The sequence below is a fragment of the Cherax quadricarinatus genome, chromosome 92, assembly GCF_038502225.1.
Source record: "Cherax quadricarinatus isolate ZL_2023a chromosome 92, ASM3850222v1, whole genome shotgun sequence".
Taxonomy (NCBI): domain Eukaryota; kingdom Metazoa; phylum Arthropoda; class Malacostraca; order Decapoda; family Parastacidae; genus Cherax; species Cherax quadricarinatus.
Window position 1 is genome coordinate 13,969,190 of NC_091383.1, and position 20,620 is coordinate 13,989,809.

Genomic DNA, 20,620 nt, shown 5'->3' on the forward strand with positions numbered 1-20,620 from the left:
CACACTGGTACACTATGTTCCACAAGATTTGTCTTTATTGTTCACAATCTTATCACTAAAGAAGCTGATCACACTTCTCTTAAGTGTTTATTGTGTTTGTTTTATGAGACACTTTGTTCACACTAACGCACAGATCGTTCTTTGTTGGTTATCCTGGCGTCAGTGTCACTCTCAGTAGAGTCAAAAGTAATCTGAAGATGCCACAGCACCCCACGCCATTACTGCCCCTTGCACAAAGGAAAAGCTGACATAGTGCTTTTGCTTCCTTGCCACTTCCTCGATGAAGCAAAGCAGAATGTTTAAATCTTGCTGTCTTAAGCATAGACAACAATGTCCACTATCTTTACTATGGTAATAAAGTGGGAGCAGGATTTTCCTTAATTGTCCTGCTAAAGTAAGAGATGTACTGTCTCTTATTAAAATACATTCAGCAACACTGGACTGCAAGGAGCAGCGGTCGCTTGACCACGTCGCATACTCGTACTGCATTTGCGATCAATTACTGTAGCAATAATCAAGACACTTGCCCCTTCTGAGAGGGCTTGGCCCCTCAGGGATGAAAGGGCTGAAAGGGGCTGAAGGGGGCTGATACCCCCCTCCTGGAGAAAATTTCTCCACAACTCTCACTCAAGTGTTGTGGTACTGTCAATCAGGTGTTGTGGTACTGTCAATCAGGTGTTGTGGTACTGTCACTCAGGTGTTGTGGTACTGTCACTCAGGTGTTGTGGTACTGTCACTCAGGTGTTGTGGTACTGTCACTCAGGTGTTGTGGTACTGTCACTCAGGTGTTGTGGTACTGTCAATCAGGTGTTGTGGTACTGTCACTCAGGTGTTGTGGTACTGTCAATCAGGTGTTGTGGTACTGTCACTCTGGTGTTGGGGTACTGTCACTCAGGTGTTGTGGAACTGTCACTCAGGTGCTGTGGTACTCTCACTCAGGTGTTGGGGGTGCTGTGACTCAGGTGTTGTGGTACTGTCACTCATGTGTTGTGGTACTGGGACTCACGTGTTGTGGTACTCTCACTCAGGTGTTGTGGTACTCTCACTCAAGTGTTGTGGTACTGTCACTCAAGTGCTGTTACTGTCACTCAGATGTTGTGGTACTGTCACTCAGGTGTTGTGTTACTGTTACTCAGGTGTTGTGGTACTGTCAGTCAGGTGTTGTGGTACTGTCACTCAGGTGTTGTGTTATTGTCTCTCAGGTGTTGTGTTACTGTCACTCAGGTGTTATGGTACTGTTACTCAGGTGTTGCAGTACTGTCACTCAGGTGTTGTGTTACTCTCACTCAAGTGTTGTGGTACTTTCACTCAGGTGTTGTGGTACTGTCACTCGGGTGTTGTAGTACTGTCACTCAGGTGTTGTGGTACTCTCACTCAGGTGTTGGGGTGCTGTGACTCACATGTTGTGGTACTGTCACACATGTGTTAGTTTCACTAAGGTGTTGTGGTACTGTCACTCACGTGTTGTGGTACTGGGACTCACGTGTTGTGGTACTCTCACTCAGGTGTTGTGGTACTGCAACTCACGTGTTGTGGAACTCTCACTCAGGTGTTTTGGTACTGCGACTCACGTGTTGTGGTACTCTCATTCAGGTGTTGTGGTACTGTGACTCACATGTTGTGGTACTTTCACTCAGGTGTTGTGGTACTGTGACTCATGTATTGTGGTAATGTCACTCAGGTGTTGTGGTACTGTCACTCAGGTGTTGTGGTGCTGTGACTCATGTTTTGTGGTACTGTCACTCATGTGTTGTGTTAGTTTCACTCAGGTGTTGTGGTACTGTGACTCACATGTTGTGATACTGTGACTCACGTGTTGTAGTGCTCTCACTCAGGTGTTGTGATACTGTGACTCACATGTTGTGATACTGTGACTCACATGTTGTGGTGCTGTGACTTATGTGTTGTGGTTCTATCACTCAGGTGTTGTGGTACTTTCACTCAGGTGTTGTGGTACTGTGACTCATGTGTTGTGGTACTGTCACTCAGGTGTTGTTGTGCTCTCACTCTGATGTTGTGGTACCATTACTCAGGTGTTGTGGTACTCTCACTCAGGTGTTGCAGTACTGTGACTCATGTGTTGTGGTACTGTCACTCAGGTGTTGTGGTACTCTCACTCAGGTGTTGTGGTACTGTGACTCATGTGTTGTGGTACTGTCACTCAGGTGTTGTTGTGCTCTCACTCTGATGTTGTGGTACCGTTACTCCGGTGTTGTGGTACTCTCACTCAGGTGTTGTGGTACTGTGACTCATGTGTTGTGGTACTGTCACTTAGATTTTGTGGTACTGTCAGTATAGCTACTGAATTCCCTTATACGTATACTTGTGTAGTATATTGTAGATCGTATCATCCATATATATTTAGGCTCCCTAGCCAGTAGGCTCAGTGACTAACTTGTGTGATGTCACTTGATACCATGCGAGGCCCTGGGAGCGTCCTCAGTTCATGCATAGGCCCATAGACTACACAGGCAGGCTGGGCTCCCTCTCCCTCTCCCCTTTCATACTCTGCAATATACGTGTTACCATCCAACACGTGTGTTTAACTACAACCGTCACATCACCTACGAACCCATCTCAACAATTGGTGTCAGCGGAGGGCCTGTAATTCTGACGATAAATTCTGGAGAGAAATTTCTACTGAGCTTGCCGCCATTTCGTGACCGGCTTCGGCATCCCGAGACGGGTGACGTTTTCCTTCCAAAGCCCACATCCCAGTCAAGCATCCACCAGCCTGTTTGCTTCCTACTTACTGGTCAGACTCTGTGTAATAGTGTTTATCTGCTTATTTGCATTACTTCCGAGGGGTTGACCCTAGGTTGCTAAGTAAGCCAAGCCAGTCTGTGGGGGGGGGGGGCGAGTCCAGTCCAGTCCAGCCCTACACCATTCCAGTCTTGCCTGCTAAGCCAGCTTTCCACCCCTGCTGTGCTCATCGATACAAGTTCTCAAGCCAGTCTGTGTGAAGGGTTAAGCCAAGCCAGCCAGGAACTAACCCATGTGTCTTACCTCAGTATTCAAGCAAGCCATGTGGGTACAACCTTCTCCATCGCTCTGTGCTTCAAGTTCCAAGCCATTCTGAGTGCTTTATCATCCCTGTGTTGTTGTGGTATTTTGTGGTTTTTTTAAGCCAGACTGACTTAGAATATTTTTGTGCCTAGTGTTGGTGTACCCAGAGCACGTTGGTTAAGCCATTCATTCCATAGGCCCACGCGGTGTCTCAGCATGGCTGCCCCAAGCACTCACACCACCACCACTACCACTGTAATTTTTACCCTTATCACGGGTTCTAGCATCATATTTTTACGGACCACATAGGGGGTCAAGAGTCAAGTGTGTTCCTTCGACCCTGTGCGCCATCGTAAAAGCCTCTTGTGTGGATCCACCGTTGATTTAAGCACAAATTCTTCGAGGCACCGTGTGGAGATTCTTTCTTCAGTGTTAATTTTCGTGCTTTATTTCATGTCTGTTGTGTTCAAGTCAAAGGAACGCCGCCAGCCACGAGTCTCCAACTACCCTTCACCACCATCTCTCTCAATCTTTCACCAACGTCGCTACAGTGTTAATAAATATTTTTTTATAGAGACATTTACATGTGTTGAGACAATTTTCTTGACAGTGATTTCTTAGTGACATTCAGTGACTCTTGATTAGACTAAGTGTTCATTATATACTGTTTGCAATCATTTTTTTTCTCTTCTTTCTTCAGTGTTAATTTTCGTGCTTTATTTCATGTCTGTTGTGTTCATTTATATATATATATATATATACTTGAAGTAAGTACTTTAATGTTTCTCCTTGTTGTGTGCAATATATAAGTGTCAGGGGCCCGAGACTGTTCAACTGCCTCCCAGCATACATAAGGGGGATTACCAACAGACCCCTGGCAGTCTTCAAGCTGGCACTGGACAAGCACCTAAAGTCGGTTCCTGACCAGCCGGTCTGTGGCTCGTACGTTGATTTGCGTGCAGCCAGCAGTAACAGCCTGGTTGATCAGGTTCTGATCCACCAGGAGGCCTGGTCACAGACCGGGCCGCGGGGGCGTTGACCCCCGGAACTCTCTCCAGGTGAACTCCAGGTAAACTCCAGTATAAACTTGTGTTTTCCACTTCACAATTATCATTTGTTCACAGTATTGTGTTCTTTGCTTAGTGATTTAAGCAGTGAAGTAATTCAGTAACTTGTTATCTTATATTCTGCATCACAACTCAGTGTTGTCTCAGTTATTTTTTTTTCTCCCAGCATTTGTCTATTCTCGCTGATTTTTTTATTCATTCAATTGCCATTTTTTTCTCTGTGTGTTGAACATTCTTGTGTTAATTCCCTTTATTTAGCCAGAGTCTAATTTGTCTTATCTCCACAGACAACTGTGCCATTATTTTGTTTGAAGCAAGAGAATTATTTTCCAATTTTTTTCAAACACCAAGCCTATTGCAAGAAAATTCTCAAAGAATTGTGCATATATTGATATGTTGTGTTTGTGCATCACTGTGAGTGTTAACTTTCCCTGTTTTGTGTTTTGTCTCTATTATGTTTTTATATTTCATTGAACAAATTCACTCTTAGTGCAATTTTTAACTTCTTTTTTTTTAAGATAAAGCCTTGTTTTGTTTGTTCAGTGTTTGCTTAAGCTGCAATTAAGAGTTAAAGCGTTCAATCAGTTCATTCCTTAATAATATTTTTTTTATTGCTCTTGTAAACTGCATTTTCTTGGGTGTGTAATTTTTTTCATTATTGCAATATTGACTCATTTTGCAATAATTCTTGTGTAAACATTGTGCTGCCATTAATTGTTTTTTTCTTTCAGAATTTGTTTATGTAGTGTTGTGTTGAGCAGCACTTTTGATTAGTATTTAATTTGCAATAGTGTTACAGTTTATCTCAGTGTAATATTTTGTGATTTAAATTTCACATTTCTTTTTCTGTGCATAATATTTTATTTGTGTCAATTTATTTTTTATATAGAATTGCTCTCCCAGTTTGTTTTAATTTTGCACAAGATATATTGATTCCATTTTATCATTTTTGATTGATTTATCCTTTTTTTATGAATTTCTTTATTGAATTGAGAGTAAAGACAACTCACTGTGCCATTAATACAAATTAAAGTAAATTTGAGTAAATTTGATTTGAGTAAAGTACAATTTCTCTTGATTATCAAAGTGTTGCTTATCCAGTTGAGTATTTGTGTGTGTGTGTGTGTTTTACTTGCTCGACAATGTTTTCTTTACTTATGCAGAACAGTTAAGCATTTTCTTCCCATTTAAGTTATTGCATTGTGTGTTCCTCAGTTATATATTTTTTCTTTAAATTCTTGCTTCATATTTTGCAAACATGTCTCAAGTCTTCTCGAGCGATGCCTCAGTACATTCTACTAGTTCAAGCAATAATTCGTCAGTCCAAAATTCGAGTAATTTTTTATCAAACGATAGACACACTCAGACTTCGAGTCTACGCAATTTTAGTCGTGACCCTTATGATGATATGCCGTTGTTCAATGGGAATCCAGACAACCTGGAAGCATGGTTTACCTCTGTTCATGCTAGATTAAATGCCTCAGTAGATGGGCCCCCATCAGAGAGTTGTATAATTAGTATCGGAAAGGAGAGTTTAGCTCGTTCACCAGCTGCTTTGAATGTCTTCAACTTGATCCGGATGAAGGACTTTCAGGGTCTAACCAAGTGGCAAGATTATGAGCAATTAATACGTAACTATCTTGACCCAGTGCGAATGACTAGTCCTTTTGTTGTTCTTAAGGAATTAGTGTGTACAGCTCCGAGGCCAGAGGAATCATTAGATGAGTTTGCTCTTCGTTTAAATAACCTAATGTCCTCATTTGTTAAGGGCAGGTCAAAGTTCCAAGTACCTTGCAGACAATGATAAACCAGCTCTTGGGGGGTTTGCCAAATTAGCAGCATTTGGCATTATTAAACAGTTAATGCCACCAACTTCAATGTATGTGTGTAATTCCAGTCCTCTAACTGCCGCTATGGGACCGCTTGCAGCCCTTATCCATGTGTGTGACTTGTGTCCCGAGGGAACCTTCCCCTATCGAAGGTCTACGTCAACCACTTTGACTAATCCCGTACCTCCTCTTGTTTGTGCCACAACCAAAACTCCCGATTGAAATCACTCGCAACTGTCATCCAAAGCTAGTGTCAAGAGTCATCATTCTCATAGCATTCGTAGTATGTACAGTACCCATAGCCAAAGAACCTGCTATAATTGTGGTTATCGTGGCCATATCGCAGTAAATTGTCCTGTTAGTCGACCTAAGAGGTATCGTAATGCTGATGGGTGCAAGTCCAATCTGTCTTATTGTACTTATCACAGAATTCATGGTCATGACACATACAAGTGCAATGCCCTCTACAACCTACAGTACTCTAGCTCCTTCCATTGCCGTTCCAACCACAGAGCCAGGAGAGGAAATAGAGGTCGGGGTTCTCAGAACAACCAGAACCAGCCTCATTCTTCTAATTCGGGGGAATCCTAGTGCCCCAGTCAACCAGTCCCGTGGTGAGAGTAGGTGATAATGAGTACACCATCCCCATTCACAATTCCTTTGAAGTCTTAAGCAATCTCGAGAATGACAATCCTGCTTATGATGTTGCTTCACACGTCTCTGATATAGATGATTTTGGGGATGAAGTGGAACATACCTTCTCTGATGACAACTCTCCTTTTTGTTTGCATTTAACTCCCAATGAAACGAAAAGTCCTCTAGTGCAAGCATCTATTCATAATGCACCCGTTCATGTGCTCATGGACTCTGGTGAGCAAGTTAATATCATCAGGTCTAGTTTGTTTAAAGATAAGCAGTTACGGCGTGTCCTCCTCGTTGAACCAACTACTGTAACCTCCCTTAGTGGAGTACCTGGTTCCCTTCTGCGTGTCCGAGGTCAGACTTCCCTCACCTTTACTATCAAAGGTAGAGACTTTACTGCTTCTTTCATTGTTGTCGACCAGATTACTTTCCATGGTGACCTTCTACTGGGATTTGCTTCCATGAGGGACTTACGTATTGTGCATGACCCTTACTGATGGCATGCCCAAATTGATGACTTGATTGTTCCATTTTGGGGTTACAAGTTTGGATCCGAGATCTGCCATACTGCCACAGAGTACGATGTTCGGATTAAGTCCTTACAAGCCAGTGTGTTTTCCAGAAGCATACCCAATCGGTCATGCACTAGCAACTCTGTCACTCCCATCTGTGTTCCACCTACACCTTCAGGCATGCAGGATAGTGTTACACTGCCTCAAGTGTTCGAGGACACTCAGACTGCCTTGAGTGCTCAGCCTATCCCTGCAATGACTGCTAGTTCAAGAAGTAGCTTCTCCACAGGGGATGCCTTGTCTGAAAACGATTACTTGAAACTAGTAATGCCAACTCTTGTTGATGTCTGCAGAAAGACGTCTCTGTTGTGGCTAGTGTTCTCACTAGAGTGTCTGTTGTTGTTCCTATTGTTCCAGATGGTGGTAATGTCCTAGTTGACAGTGATTCCTGCAAAGTAAGGGGTTTATTTGTTGAACCATCCTTACATGTTGTAAGAGACAGTAAGATCCATTTATTCCTTGCTAACACTTCTGGTCACAGTGTTCGTCTCAGAGCAAATACCAATCTTGTTGACCTGGTTCACTATCCTTACCCTGTTCAAGTACAGGATGACTTGCCACCTGACCAGTGGGTCGGTGCTATTTCAACAGGAGAGACCTCATCCACTCCACTGGATCAATCCATCCCACCAGTTGAGGAGAAAGACTTAGCTCCCACTGACTTCCCAGACGAGGTCAAGCGTTTGTTGACTCTGTTGAACAAACGTCGTAAAGCCATTGCCTTACCAGGTGAGAAGATTGGTATAACGAACTTATTGTCCCATCGTATTCCACTTGAACCTGGTACTAGACCTCTCTATATACCTGCGTACAGAATGCCTCATTCCCAAGTTGCTGTCACAGAAGAATTGATCAATTAGATGCTCAATGATAGAGTTATTGCACCAAGCAATACACCCTGGAATGTGCCCTTGATCCTAGTACCTAAGAAGGACGGTACTTGGCGCCCAGTGATTGACTTCAGGAAGTTAAATGCAAAAACTATTCCAGATCGCTTCCCACTTCCTGTACTTCGTGATCTTTTACGTAACATTGGAGATAATAAAGTCTTTTCAACCCTGGACTTGTTACAAGGGTTTTGGCAAGTCCCTCTTCACGAGGACAGCCAAGAGTTAACTGCATTCTCCACTCCCACAGGTCATTATCACTCCCTCCATATTGCCTTTGGATTACGATCCTCCCATATCCGATTCTCAAGGCTTATGACCAATATTTTTAGAGGTCTCATAGGTAAAGCACTTATGGTGTACTTAGATGACGTAATCGTCATGTCCAAAGACGTGGATACACACTTGAAAAGACTTGATGTAGTACTTGGTATGCTTGAAGAAGCCAATTTAAAGATCAACCTGTGTATATGTCAATTTTTCAGATCAGAAATTAAGTTTCTTGGTCACATAGTCACTCCTAGAGGAGTTACGACTGATCAAAGTAAAGTAACGGCAGTACTAAATTTTCCTTCTCCCAAAACTGCTGATGCCATTAAATCCTTTGTGGGTCTAGCAGGTTTTTATAGATCTTTCATTGCTAATTTTTCTTCAATAGCAGCTCCTCTAACTGAATTGCTTAAGAATTCAGTTAGAAGCTCCTTTCGTTTGGACCTTCCATCAAGAAAGAGCATTCCAAACACTAAAAGAAACGTTAACGTCTGCTCCAATTTTGAAATTCCCAGATTTTTCCAAGCCCTTCTATCTGACAACTGATGCTAGTTCAATTAGCATAGGTGCCGTACTAGCTCAGAAGACTGATGGCAAGTACAATGCACTTGCATTTGCTAGTCGAGTCCTTACGAAGGCTTAATAAAATTATACAGTAATGGAGCAAGAAGCTTTAGCAATAGTATGGTCTTTAAAGCTCTTCCGAGACATGTCTTGACAGACCATGTCCACTGATACCTTTATTCCAGAATAAACAACCTACTAAAAGGTTAGCCAGATGGACCTTGACTATCCAAGAGTGCAATCCTACTTTTGCACATTTACCTGGCAAGTCCAATGTAGTCGAAGATGCTTTATCATGACACGTTAGTAAAGTAACTGCAGACCCTCCATTTACTGCCGAGGATGTAAAGAATGCTCAAAGAACAGATCCCATGTGGTCTGATGTTATTCGATTCCTGCTCCAGGAAGATCTTATTCTTACTGTGAAGCCACTAGCACCCATTGGTGACTTTGTCATGAGTCAAGAATTACTGTATCGAACAGCCGAGTTGAGTACCCCAAGCAGAAGGGTATACCAATTAGTAATTCCACAGTCACTAGTGAATGTAGCCTTACAGCTAGTTCATGATGCACCAGGTGTTGCACACCCTGGTATGGATCGTTCTGTGAAACAAGCCAGAATGAAATACTTTTGGCCACGTATGGCAACTGACATTTCCGAGTATGTTAAGAAATGTAGTGTCTGTATGCAGCATAAAGGAAATGTTAATGGTCCTTACCCAATCCAGGTGTATCCAACTACTATCAAACCATGGGAAAGAGTTGCGCTTGATTTGTTAACCAATTTTAAATGTTCCCTCCAAGGCAACAAACATCTGTGTGTTATTGTGGACCATTTCACCAGATATTGTGAGTTAGTTTCTATTGCAGATAAGACTACCAAGACAGTAGCTAAAGCGTTTAAAGAACGCATTATCTGCAGACATACCACCCCTAAGTCCCTAGTAACAGATAATGGAGGTGAATTCTGCAACGAGATTCTTGAAAATTTGTGTACCTTGTACAAGATCTCTAAGTCAACCATTGTTCCTCATCATCCTGCGAGTAATGGTTTGGCAGAATGCACAAATAAGAAAGTACTAGATGTTTTGAGACCCACAATCAACCCAAATAGTGAAACCTGGGATGAAGTTATACCGGATGTTCAATGCGCTATAAATTCTGCTTACAAGGCTTCCATAGGTGACACTCCACATTATGCATTGTACGGTGTAGACAAGCGTTTACCTTATGAGTTGTTATATTCCGCACCGAAACCCAATTATAACCTTGATGATTTCATAGCAACTTGTACCAGCATAGCTCAAAGTGTTTTTAGAAGAATCCGTGAGACACTTCATAAATAAACAACAGAATTTACTAGAGTAACTAATAGCTGTGCTAAGCCGACAAAAGTTAAAGTGGGTTCGAGAGTAATGCTGACTAATTTCAACAAAACATCCACAATGCCTAAGCTCGACCAAAAGTTTGTTGGCCCTTATCGAGTAGTTGAACATATCAATGGCAATAAGTATAAGGATAGAGAAATTAGTACTGGTCAGTATAAAGAATCGCATTGAGATCATATGAAGTTAGTATGTAATGTTGATGATATCAACCCAGACTAATGTGACAGATGCTGACACTCCTCTTGGCTCTGTATCCTCTACCTCTAATACTTAGCCAGATAATCAGCCCGAATGTTGTTATTCTTTGAGTACTCGACAAGTAATGAGAAACCCAAAAGTATCTTTTGTAGATACTCGTTCAGATCTCCCTCAGTCAAGGCATGTGTTAGTCACTGCAAAGGAATTCGATCCTCCTAAAGATGATAACCATTCTGCATATGTAAATCTTACCCTCGCAGAGTTGGGTTTAAATGTACATATTCTGTATAATTAAATGTCCGAGATTAATGAAATTGTCAACTGTGTATTTTATTAGTTGATCAGTTTTTCAGAAATTTTTGTGTTCACGTTCCCTCCGAATTATGAGAATTTAGCAGTAATGATCTGTGCGCACAAGATTTGCCTTGCTGTTAATTACTTTCACTTTTGCAAATATATTTATTCTTCCTCAGAATCCGTAGAGTGCATAAATACAGATCGATCGATTAATTCCATCCTTTATTATACCATGAATTGTTCATATAATTCATAATGCATTACGTTAAAACCCATTACGTTAAAACCTATTATGTTAACATCCATTATGACATCATCCATTAGCTCTAAGTTACATATGTCTTTGCTATTTTTTGCATAGAATCAGCCCAGAGCCACCTGCCTGTTCAGCCTATAGCATAGTAGTGTATGTCGAGATGACATACATAACATGACCGAGCTGTCAGTATAGCTACTGAATTCCCTTATACGTATACTTGTGTAGGATATTGTAGATCGTATCATCCATATATATTTAGTCTCCCTAGCCAGTAGGCTCAGTGACTAGCTTGTGTGACGTCACATGATACCATGCGAGTCTTGTGCCTGGGAGTGTCCTCAGTTCACACATAGGCCCAGAGACTACACAGGCAGGCTGGGCTCCCTCTCCCCCTTCATACTCTGCAATATAAGTGTTACCATCCAACCAGTGTGTTTAACTTCAACCATCACATCACATACGAACCAGTCTCGACAGTACTGTGACTCACGTGTTGTGGTACTGTGACTCACGTGTTGTGGTACTGTGACTCACGTGTTGTGGTACTGTCACTCAGTGCTGGGACTCACGTGTTATGGTACTGTCACTCAGTGCTGGGACTCACGTGTTATGGTACTGTCACTCAGTGCTGGGACTCACGTGTTATGGTACTGTCACTCAGTGCTGTGACTCACGTGTTGTGGTACTGTGACTCACGTGTTATGGTACTGTCACTCAGTGCTGTGACTCACGTATTGTGGTACTGTCACTCACTCAGTGCTGGGTGCTGGGACTCACGTGTTGTGGTACTGTCACTCAGTGCTGGGACTCACGTGTTGTGGTACTGTCACTCAGTGCTGGGACTCACGTGTTGTGTTAGTTTCACTCAGGTATTGTGGTACTGTGACTCACGTGTTATGGTACTGTCACTCAGTGCTGTGACTCACGTATTGTGGTACTGTGACTCACGTGTTATGGTACTGTCACTCAGTGCTGGGACTCATGTGTTGTGGTACTGGCACTGTACTGTTGTCATAATATTGTTAATAAAACATTATTATAAGTTTACCATATAAACAGTGTTATATAATGTCTACAGGTGACAATGGCTCGGATACTTAATACTACGAAGAGTCGTGTCGACTTGTTCGAGGACCCAACAGTGAAGCGAGTACTGTATATGGACATGAGCTGTGTCCACCCAGACTATGGTCGTCAGGGTGTTTGTAAGAAGTTAGTGCAGGTGGGTAGTTATTATTATTATTAAAGATTCGCCGGTATTCTCCCGGCCCGGGCCTTTTCCAAGTGGTGGCCCGGCCCAGGTGGGTAGTGATTAGCACTTGTGGTTGTGTTTAATGCATGTTGGTGGTGATTAGCTCTCGGGAGGTGTTAAGGTGAAGTTGGTGGGTGGTACTTAACTCTGGGGTCTTGTTAAGGTAATGTAGGTGGGTGGTGATTTAGCTGCTGTGGTAGTGCTAAGATAATGCAGGTGGGTGGTAATTAGCTCTTTTTGTGGTTTTTAAAGTGATGCAGGTAGGTGGAAATTAGCTCTAATAGCAGTGCTAAGAGGAGGTAGGTGGGTGCTCAGTCAGCGTTAATAGAGTAACTTCAGATGTAGCAAATGGAGAGAAATGATATAGATTTCCTGCTAAATTAATACAGACATAAATTCAGTAAGCATTACGTTACGAACACATTGTTTGTGACTTCTAGGTGAATATATCTCTGGCTTCTCGATTTAGGATAGAGTCAGATTATTTTAAGTATTACGAAAGTAAGTGCATTAAGGCATAGGTACACATAAGTACAATTTTCATTCATAGGATAACCCAAAAAGAGTGAGAAAAAGTAGTTTATTTCCACTGGGATCCTTGACATAATAAAGGTTTAAAAAGGAGTGGAACTAATTGTCTACACTTATCAAAGTCTGTCCTAGCATGACCCAGTTCACGAACAAAACTAAAAATTACCTAAAGAATGAAGCTACAGAAAAGGAGAAGAGTGATATCTTGTATAGTTAACAATCGTATACCTACAAATGTAAACTGATCCTCTATTTAATATTCACACAGGTGAGTTAATTAGGTGTTTAATTATTATGGTTATAAGGTGACTGATTTCTACTGTATTCTTACAGCTTGTTATTAAATAATAAGATATTACCAGGACCCGAATGGAAATAAGTCACTTTGACTTTATGGTAATTATCCTAGGTAATTTTACACGAATGTTACTGTGTATGATAATTCGTGAGATCCCTTTATCCGAATTCTTGGGACCGGAAATGTGTTGGGTTTCGAGAGTGAGTAGAAAGAGAAGACAGCCAGTTAGGTCCAGTTCACGTACTGAACACGACTCATACGAGTCACAGTGTCCAAGACAGCCAGTTAGGTCCAGTTCACGTACTGAACACGACTCATACGAGTCACAGCGTCCAAGACAGCCAGTTAGGTCCAGTTCACGTACTGAACACGACTCATACGAGTCACAGTGTCCAAGACAGCCAGTTAGGTCCAGTTCACGTACTGAACACGACTCATACGAGTCACAGTGTCCAAGACAGCCAGTTAGGTCCAGTTCACGTACTGAACACGACTCATACGAGTCACAGTGTCCAAGACAGCCAGTTAGGTCCAGTTCACGTACTGAACACGACTCATACGAGTCACAGCGTCCAAGACAGCCAGTTAGGTCCAGTTCACGTACTGAACACGACTCATGCGAGTCACAGCGTCCAAGACAGCCAGTTAGGTCCAGTTCACGTACTGAACACGACTCATACGAGTCACAGCGTCCAAGACAGCCAGTTAGGTCCAGTTCACGTACTGAACACGACTCATACGAGTCACAGTGTCCAAGACAGCCAGTTAGGTCCAGTTCACGTACTGAACACGACTCATACGAGTCACAGCGTCCAAGACAGCCAGTTAGGTCCAGTTCACGTACTGAACACGACTCATGCGAGTCACAGCGTCCAAGACAGCCAGTTAGGTCCAGTTCACGTACTGAACACGACTCATACGAGTCACAGCGTCCAAGACAGCCAGTTAGGTCCAGTTCACGTACTGAACACGACTCATACGAGTCACAGTGTCCAAGACAGCCAGTTAGGTGCAGTTCACGTACTGAACACGACTCATACGAGTCACAGTGTCCAAGACAGCCAGTTAGGTCCAGTTCACGTACTGAACACGACTCATACGAGTCACAGCGTCCAAGACAGCCAGTTAGGTCCAGTTCACGTACTGAACACGACTCATGCGAGTCACAGCGTCCAAGACAGCCAGTTAGGTCCAGTTCACGTACTGAACACGACTCATACGAGTCACAGCGTCCAAGACAGCCAGTTAGGTCCAGTTCACGTACTGAACACGACTCATACGAGTCACAGTGTCCAAGACAGCCAGTTAGGTCCAGTTCACGTACTGAACACGACTCATACGAGTCACAGCGTCCAAGACAGCCAGTTAGGTCCAGTTCACGTACTGAACACGACTCATGCGAGTCACAGCGTCCAAGACAGCCAGTTAGGTCCAGTTCACGTACTGAACACGACTCATACGAGTCACAGCGTCCAAGACAGCCAGTTAGGTCCAGTTCACGTACTGAACACGACTCATACGAGTCACAGTGTCCAAGACAGCCAGTTAGGTCCAGTTCACGTACTGAACACGACTCATACGAGTCACAGTGTCCAAGACAGCCAGTTAGGTCCAGTTCACGTACTGAACACGACTCATGCGAGTCACAGCGTCCAAGACAGCCAGTTAGGTCCAGTTCACGTACTGAACACGACTCATACGAGTCACAGCGTCCAAGACAGCCAGTTAGGTCCAGTTCACGTACTGAACACGACTCATACGAGTCACAGTGTCCAAGACAGCCAGTTAGGTCCAGTTCACGTACTGAACACGACTCATACGAGTCACAGCGTCCAAGACAGCCAGTTAGGTCCAGTTCACGTACTGAACACGACTCATGCGAGTCACAGCGTCCAAGACAGCCAGTTAGGTCCAGTTCACGTACTGAACACGACTCGTACGAGTCACAGTGTCCAAGACAGCCAGTTAGGTGCAGTTCACGTACTGAACAGCCAGTTAGGTCCAGTTCACGTACGAGTCACAGCGTCCAAGACAGCCAGTTAGGTCCAGTTCACGTACTGAACACGACTCATACGAGTCACAGCGTCCAAGACAGCCAGTTAGGTCCAGTTCACGTACTGAACACGACTCATACGAGTCACAGCGTCCAAGACAGCCAGTTAGGTCCAGTTCACGTACTGAACACGACTCATACGAGTCACAGTGTCCAAGACAGCCAGTTAGGTCCAGTTCACGTACTGAACACGACTCGTACGAGTCACAGTGTCCAAGACAGCCAGTTAGGTCCAGTTCACGTACTGAACACGACTCATACGAGTCACAGCGTCCAAGACAGCCAGTTAGGTCCAGTTCACGTACTGAACACGACTCATACGAGTCACAGCGTCCAAGACAGCCAGTTAGGTCCAGTTCACGTACTGAACACGACTCATACGAGTCACAGTGTCCAGCAAATGTTCACTTGCAGCTAAACTGAGTCACACTGAAAGACACAAAATATTACCAAACACAAAAAACAGAAGCAACTTTCAGTACACAAAAACAATGAACACATCAGTTAGGAAAACTAAGTGACAATGTGAGAAGAAAAGAGGGAATATAACTTTGTTCTTTGCTGAACATTGTTCATTGCCAGTAGTTCACCATATAAATAAATTCTGCGAAGAACATTTTGCTTACAGTTCTGAATGTAAGAATCTTTTAAACTCAGGACTAGGATTTAGCAGATCCAGAATAATCGTCTGTATTCTGGCGCGTTTTTTATCATTGTTTCACGTAAATTTAGCTAGATTTAAGCTTCGTCATCAACACATGTTTTATCAACACTAATCTTCAAATATTTAATGGCCTGTCCTTCCTTAAATTTTTGTAACCATCTTGCTGAATATTCAGAATATTCATAGTTACCTTTAATATTACCTTCGTCATGATATATTTATTTTTTTTTTATATTTTATTTAAAACTTCTTGTACAAATATATATAAGTACATATATCAATATGTAACACTGACACTGGTGGTGACCAATAAACCATTCACTAAACAATCTACTGAATAAGCACGTACATAGGGTCATTAAAACAATCTTAACACAACGTACACACTACTTCTACGTACATTGCTTCACAAGTACACATGGGTTTATAGATATAATGGTAGCTACTCATTTAATAATGACATGAACAAGGACAACATCTGTAACACAATATATAAACACAAAACAACACAGTCAACATCTGACATTATATATACAAGTAATGCCCAAACTTACCAATATTAATCATACCTTACTTATTTTTTTTTAACTTCGTATTACAACATAATAAATATATAAAAAACCTTCCTGTATTAAACAGGTATACAAAACAGAACACATGAACATAATACACTATGTAAAGTACACAGCATTTACACAGCCACTATTTACACCTTGATCCACCTAGTGTGTCCCTAAACCATACATAATGATACATCATTTAAGTACATAGTACAATACTTATGACGTTATGACAAAAAAATTAAATTTCAAAACATTAACATAAATAATTTAAATATCATCAAACATGTATGGTTATACCTGGAATACATTCATCCTTTGCTTCATATTTCTTACAGTATAAGACACGAGGTTCAATGACCTTGCTAACGCAACCCTCCTACAACACATTGGTCCATTGTATACAATTAATCAATAAACGTACATCATCCTGACCCCCCTAAATGCCATACACACAAGTTTTCCTGATCATAACAGTGCCACTAACAGCGTACCTTACACATTACATAATAATGACGATATTCATATCAAAGCTATCAGTATAAACAGATACCCAACAAAGTGTCACATAGCACCGGAAAACTGACCTTTACATCTTACGGTACAAGACAATTATACCTCTAGTGCTTGGACACGCACATGACTGTGTCCCTACCTACACATTACCCATTCCACGCCCTTGTGCGTGGAATCCGTACTCATGCCGCACTCCATGCGCACCAAACACGCTTCATGTACCAACAGCTAGCATACGTCATGATCACCAGGACCAACACCTGGTTATCCCTTCCAGGGGAACCAATCTTTGGACCCTCTCCTTCCAGAATGCCATACGTACCGTTCTCTACACATACTTGGATCGTACATTCACATGGTTTTCCATAATCATGTGGTAAGAGCTTACCCTAATAATGTGAACAGACACAATTCAATTGTATTTCCTCCTTAGAGACACTCAGATAGTGGCCCTATCTGAGGTATTCAAAAATATCATAAATACGATAACTTTAGTCTGACAAACTAATATTATTTTTTAACTAATTTTTGTCTCTAGAAGTAGGAGAACTACTTTTTTAGGTTTAAAAGACCTAAACTTTATAAGTTATCTGGAGAGAAGAGCAGATAATTATGAATTTCTAGAAATTAAATTTAAGAAGGAGTCTACTGAGATTCTTTCAATTAAAATTGGTATAAATCTGTGGTTGGCCCCACAGATTTCTGAACATTGACCATAGAATAAACCTGGCTGGTTTACTAGAAATATAATTTGGTTAAGTCGACCTGGGATGGCATCAGCTTTTACTCCTAAAGAGGGGATCGTTCAGGAGTGAATTACGTCCGCTGCTGAAATAATAAGACGAACTTGAGTATTAAAAGGGATTGGGACTCAGTTATCAACATCCAGGAGACGAAAGTTCGAGTTTGTATCATAGGGTGTCATGTTGGAGTCAAATTCAATATTTAGGAAATCTGAGTATTCATAGGATCAGTATCATTGATGTCCGATGGTTTTAATTGTGATTCTTGAGTTGTTAGTTTCATCTAAGAGATAGAGGAGCCGAAGAGAGGGTACAACAATGAAAATTAAGATAACAGCAGGTAGAATAGTTCAGATGATTTCAATTCTTGATTTTCAAGTAGGAAACGATTAATAAGTGAGTTTAGAGCTGAATTAATTAAAATATAACCTACTAGTGTAGTGATAAGAATAAGAATAAATATTGCGTGATCATGGAAAGATGTTAATTGTTCCGTAAGTGGGGAGGCGCTGTCTTGAAGTCCTGAACATCCTCATGTTGGCATTTCTAAAAGAAGGTAACCCTTCCTGGTAGGAGATTAAATCCTATAAATTTATCTGTCATTTTAGATAATTAGAAATTAGGGGAATTTCTGTGTACCTATGATCAGCAGGGGGATGAGGGTGCTGTCACACAATTGATGAAGGTAGGAAGGCTGGTGAGATATTACGTTTTGATATAAAAGCTTCTCAAATAATAATTATGAATCAGAATATGGCTACTAGCGAGATAAGTGATCCGATTGATTAAATAATATTTCATGATGTGTAAGCATCGGGGTAATCCGAATACCGTCGTGGTATACCATTTAATCCTAGGAAGTGTTGAGGAAAAAAAGTTAAGTTAACTCCTAAAAATATAGTGAAGAAATGAGGTTTTAATCATGAAGGATTTAGAGAAAACCCAGTAAACAAGGGGAATCAATGAAAAAAAACTCCAAAAATTCCAAATACGGCTCCTATAGATAAGACGTAGTGGAGATGGGCTACAACATAGTAGGTATCATGGAGGATAATGTCGATTGAGGAGTTTGCTAAAATCACTCCTGTTAAACCACCTACTGTAAATAAGAAAATAAATCCTAGGGTTCATAGAAGTGTAGGTGTATATGAGAATTGGGAACCTTGAAGAGTTCTTAATCACCTGAAGATTTTAATTCCCGTTGGAATGGCGATAATTATGGTTGCTGATGTGAAGTATGCTCGGGTATCAACATCTATACCTACGGTGAACATGTGATGAGCTCACACTAGGAATCCTAGGATTCCAATTGCTGTTATGGCATAAATTATCCCTAACGTTCCGAATGCTTCTTTTTTACCTGATTCTTGTGTGACAATATGCGAGACTATGCCGAAGGCTGGTAGAATTAAAATATAAACTTCTGGATGTCCAAAAAAACAAAATAAGTGCTGGTAAAGAATAGGGTCACCTCCACCAGCCGGATTGAAGAAAGTGGTGTTTAAATTTCGGTCTGTAAGAAGTATAGTAATTGCTCCTGCTAGGACTGGGAGAGAAAGAAGAATAAGGACCGCGGTAATAAAGACAGACCAGACAAATATAGGTATTCGGTCTATGGTTATTCCTCTTGTTCATATGTTTATTGCTGTACTTATGAAGTTTACGGCTCCTAAAATTGAGGAGACTCCGGCTAGATGCAAGGAGAAGATTCCAAGATCAACTGATGCTCTGGCATGAGCAGTTGATGCTGTTAGAGGAGGATAAACTGTCCATCTGGTTCCGACACCTCTTTCTACTATCCCTCTCGTTAGAAGGAGAGTGAGTGAGAATGGTAGTAGTCAAAATCTTATGTTATTTATTCGAGGAAAGGCTACATCAGGTGCTCCAAGTATAAGTGGGACCAACCAGTTTCCAAAACCTCCAATTACAATAGGTATAACTATGAAGAAAATTATTACGAAAGCGTGGGCTGTGACAATTACATTATAAATTTGATCATCTCCAATTAATCTCCCTGGCTGACCAAGTTCGGCTTGAATAATCAATCTTAGTGAGGTACCTACTATACCTGATCAAGCTCCAAATACAAAGTATAAGGTTCCAATATCTTTATGATTTGTTGAAACAAACCATCGTTGCGTTAGGCTTTATAGTGGAAAAAAAGACGTCAAATTGCAAATTTGAAGATGTAGAGATTACTAAAGCTTAAGGAAGATTGAATTATCATAGTATGGGTAGTAACACTACATGAGCAGTTCTATCAAAACTGTCCTTTTTATCAGGCACCATACTTATAGGAAAAGTTTGGATTAATAGTGAGTAGGTTGTTAATTAACAATCGGTTTAAGATAGTGTTCTTAGAAGGCTAAATGTTAAACTTGGGGTGTTCGTTTATCTAAATAGATAGGTTTTAGGTTTAAAGTTTGATTTATTTTATAGTTAGTGTACATGCATATTTTAGTGGGGAGAGAATAAAAAAATAAAGATAATTTATGATGTAACAAAATAGTTTTGTTATTCGCAGTACGGAAGATTAAATATTAGATTAGGATTTGATTTAGTAAATTATAAAAAGCTTGATTAAATTTTGTGCCAGCAATCGTGGTTAGACTTAAAAGCTTAGTAAAAGTATTTTAGTTGAGGTTATTCTTATGTTTAAGGGTTAAATTGAGATTTATAACAATAAAAGGTGAAATTAGTTTATTGGGGGTAAATAGAAGTTGAATTATAAAAGGGAAAAAGCCTAAAAATTAAGGTATAAACCAGGATTAGATACCCTGTTATACTTATAGGGGAAAAATAAAACTTGAATATTAGTAGTTATGGTCTTTAAATTCAAAGAATTTGGCGGTATTTTAGTCTTGTTAGAGGAACCTGTTCTGTAAATGATACAACACGAAGAATCTTACTTACTCTTGTTTAACAGTTTGTATACCGTCATTATTAGATAACCTTTGTTGGGGAAGTTATTGAAATTTAAGAAGTTAAAGTATATTAGATCAAGGTGCAGTTTATGGGCAAGAA

The 20,620-nt window shown here is 41.1% G+C and overlaps 3 pseudogenes; all 3 read right to left on the reverse strand.

The window, feature by feature from the left end:
• LOC138855383 (zinc finger protein 84-like) overlaps positions 1 to 20,620 on the reverse strand; it is a 225,488-nt pseudogene that overhangs the window by 201,619 nt on the left and 3,249 nt on the right.
• LOC138855397 (cytochrome c oxidase subunit 2-like) lies at positions 16,791 to 18,125 on the reverse strand (annotated as a pseudogene).
• Positions 18,196 to 20,620, reverse strand: part of LOC138855398 (cytochrome c oxidase subunit 1-like) — a 53,137-nt pseudogene continuing 50,712 nt past the window's right edge.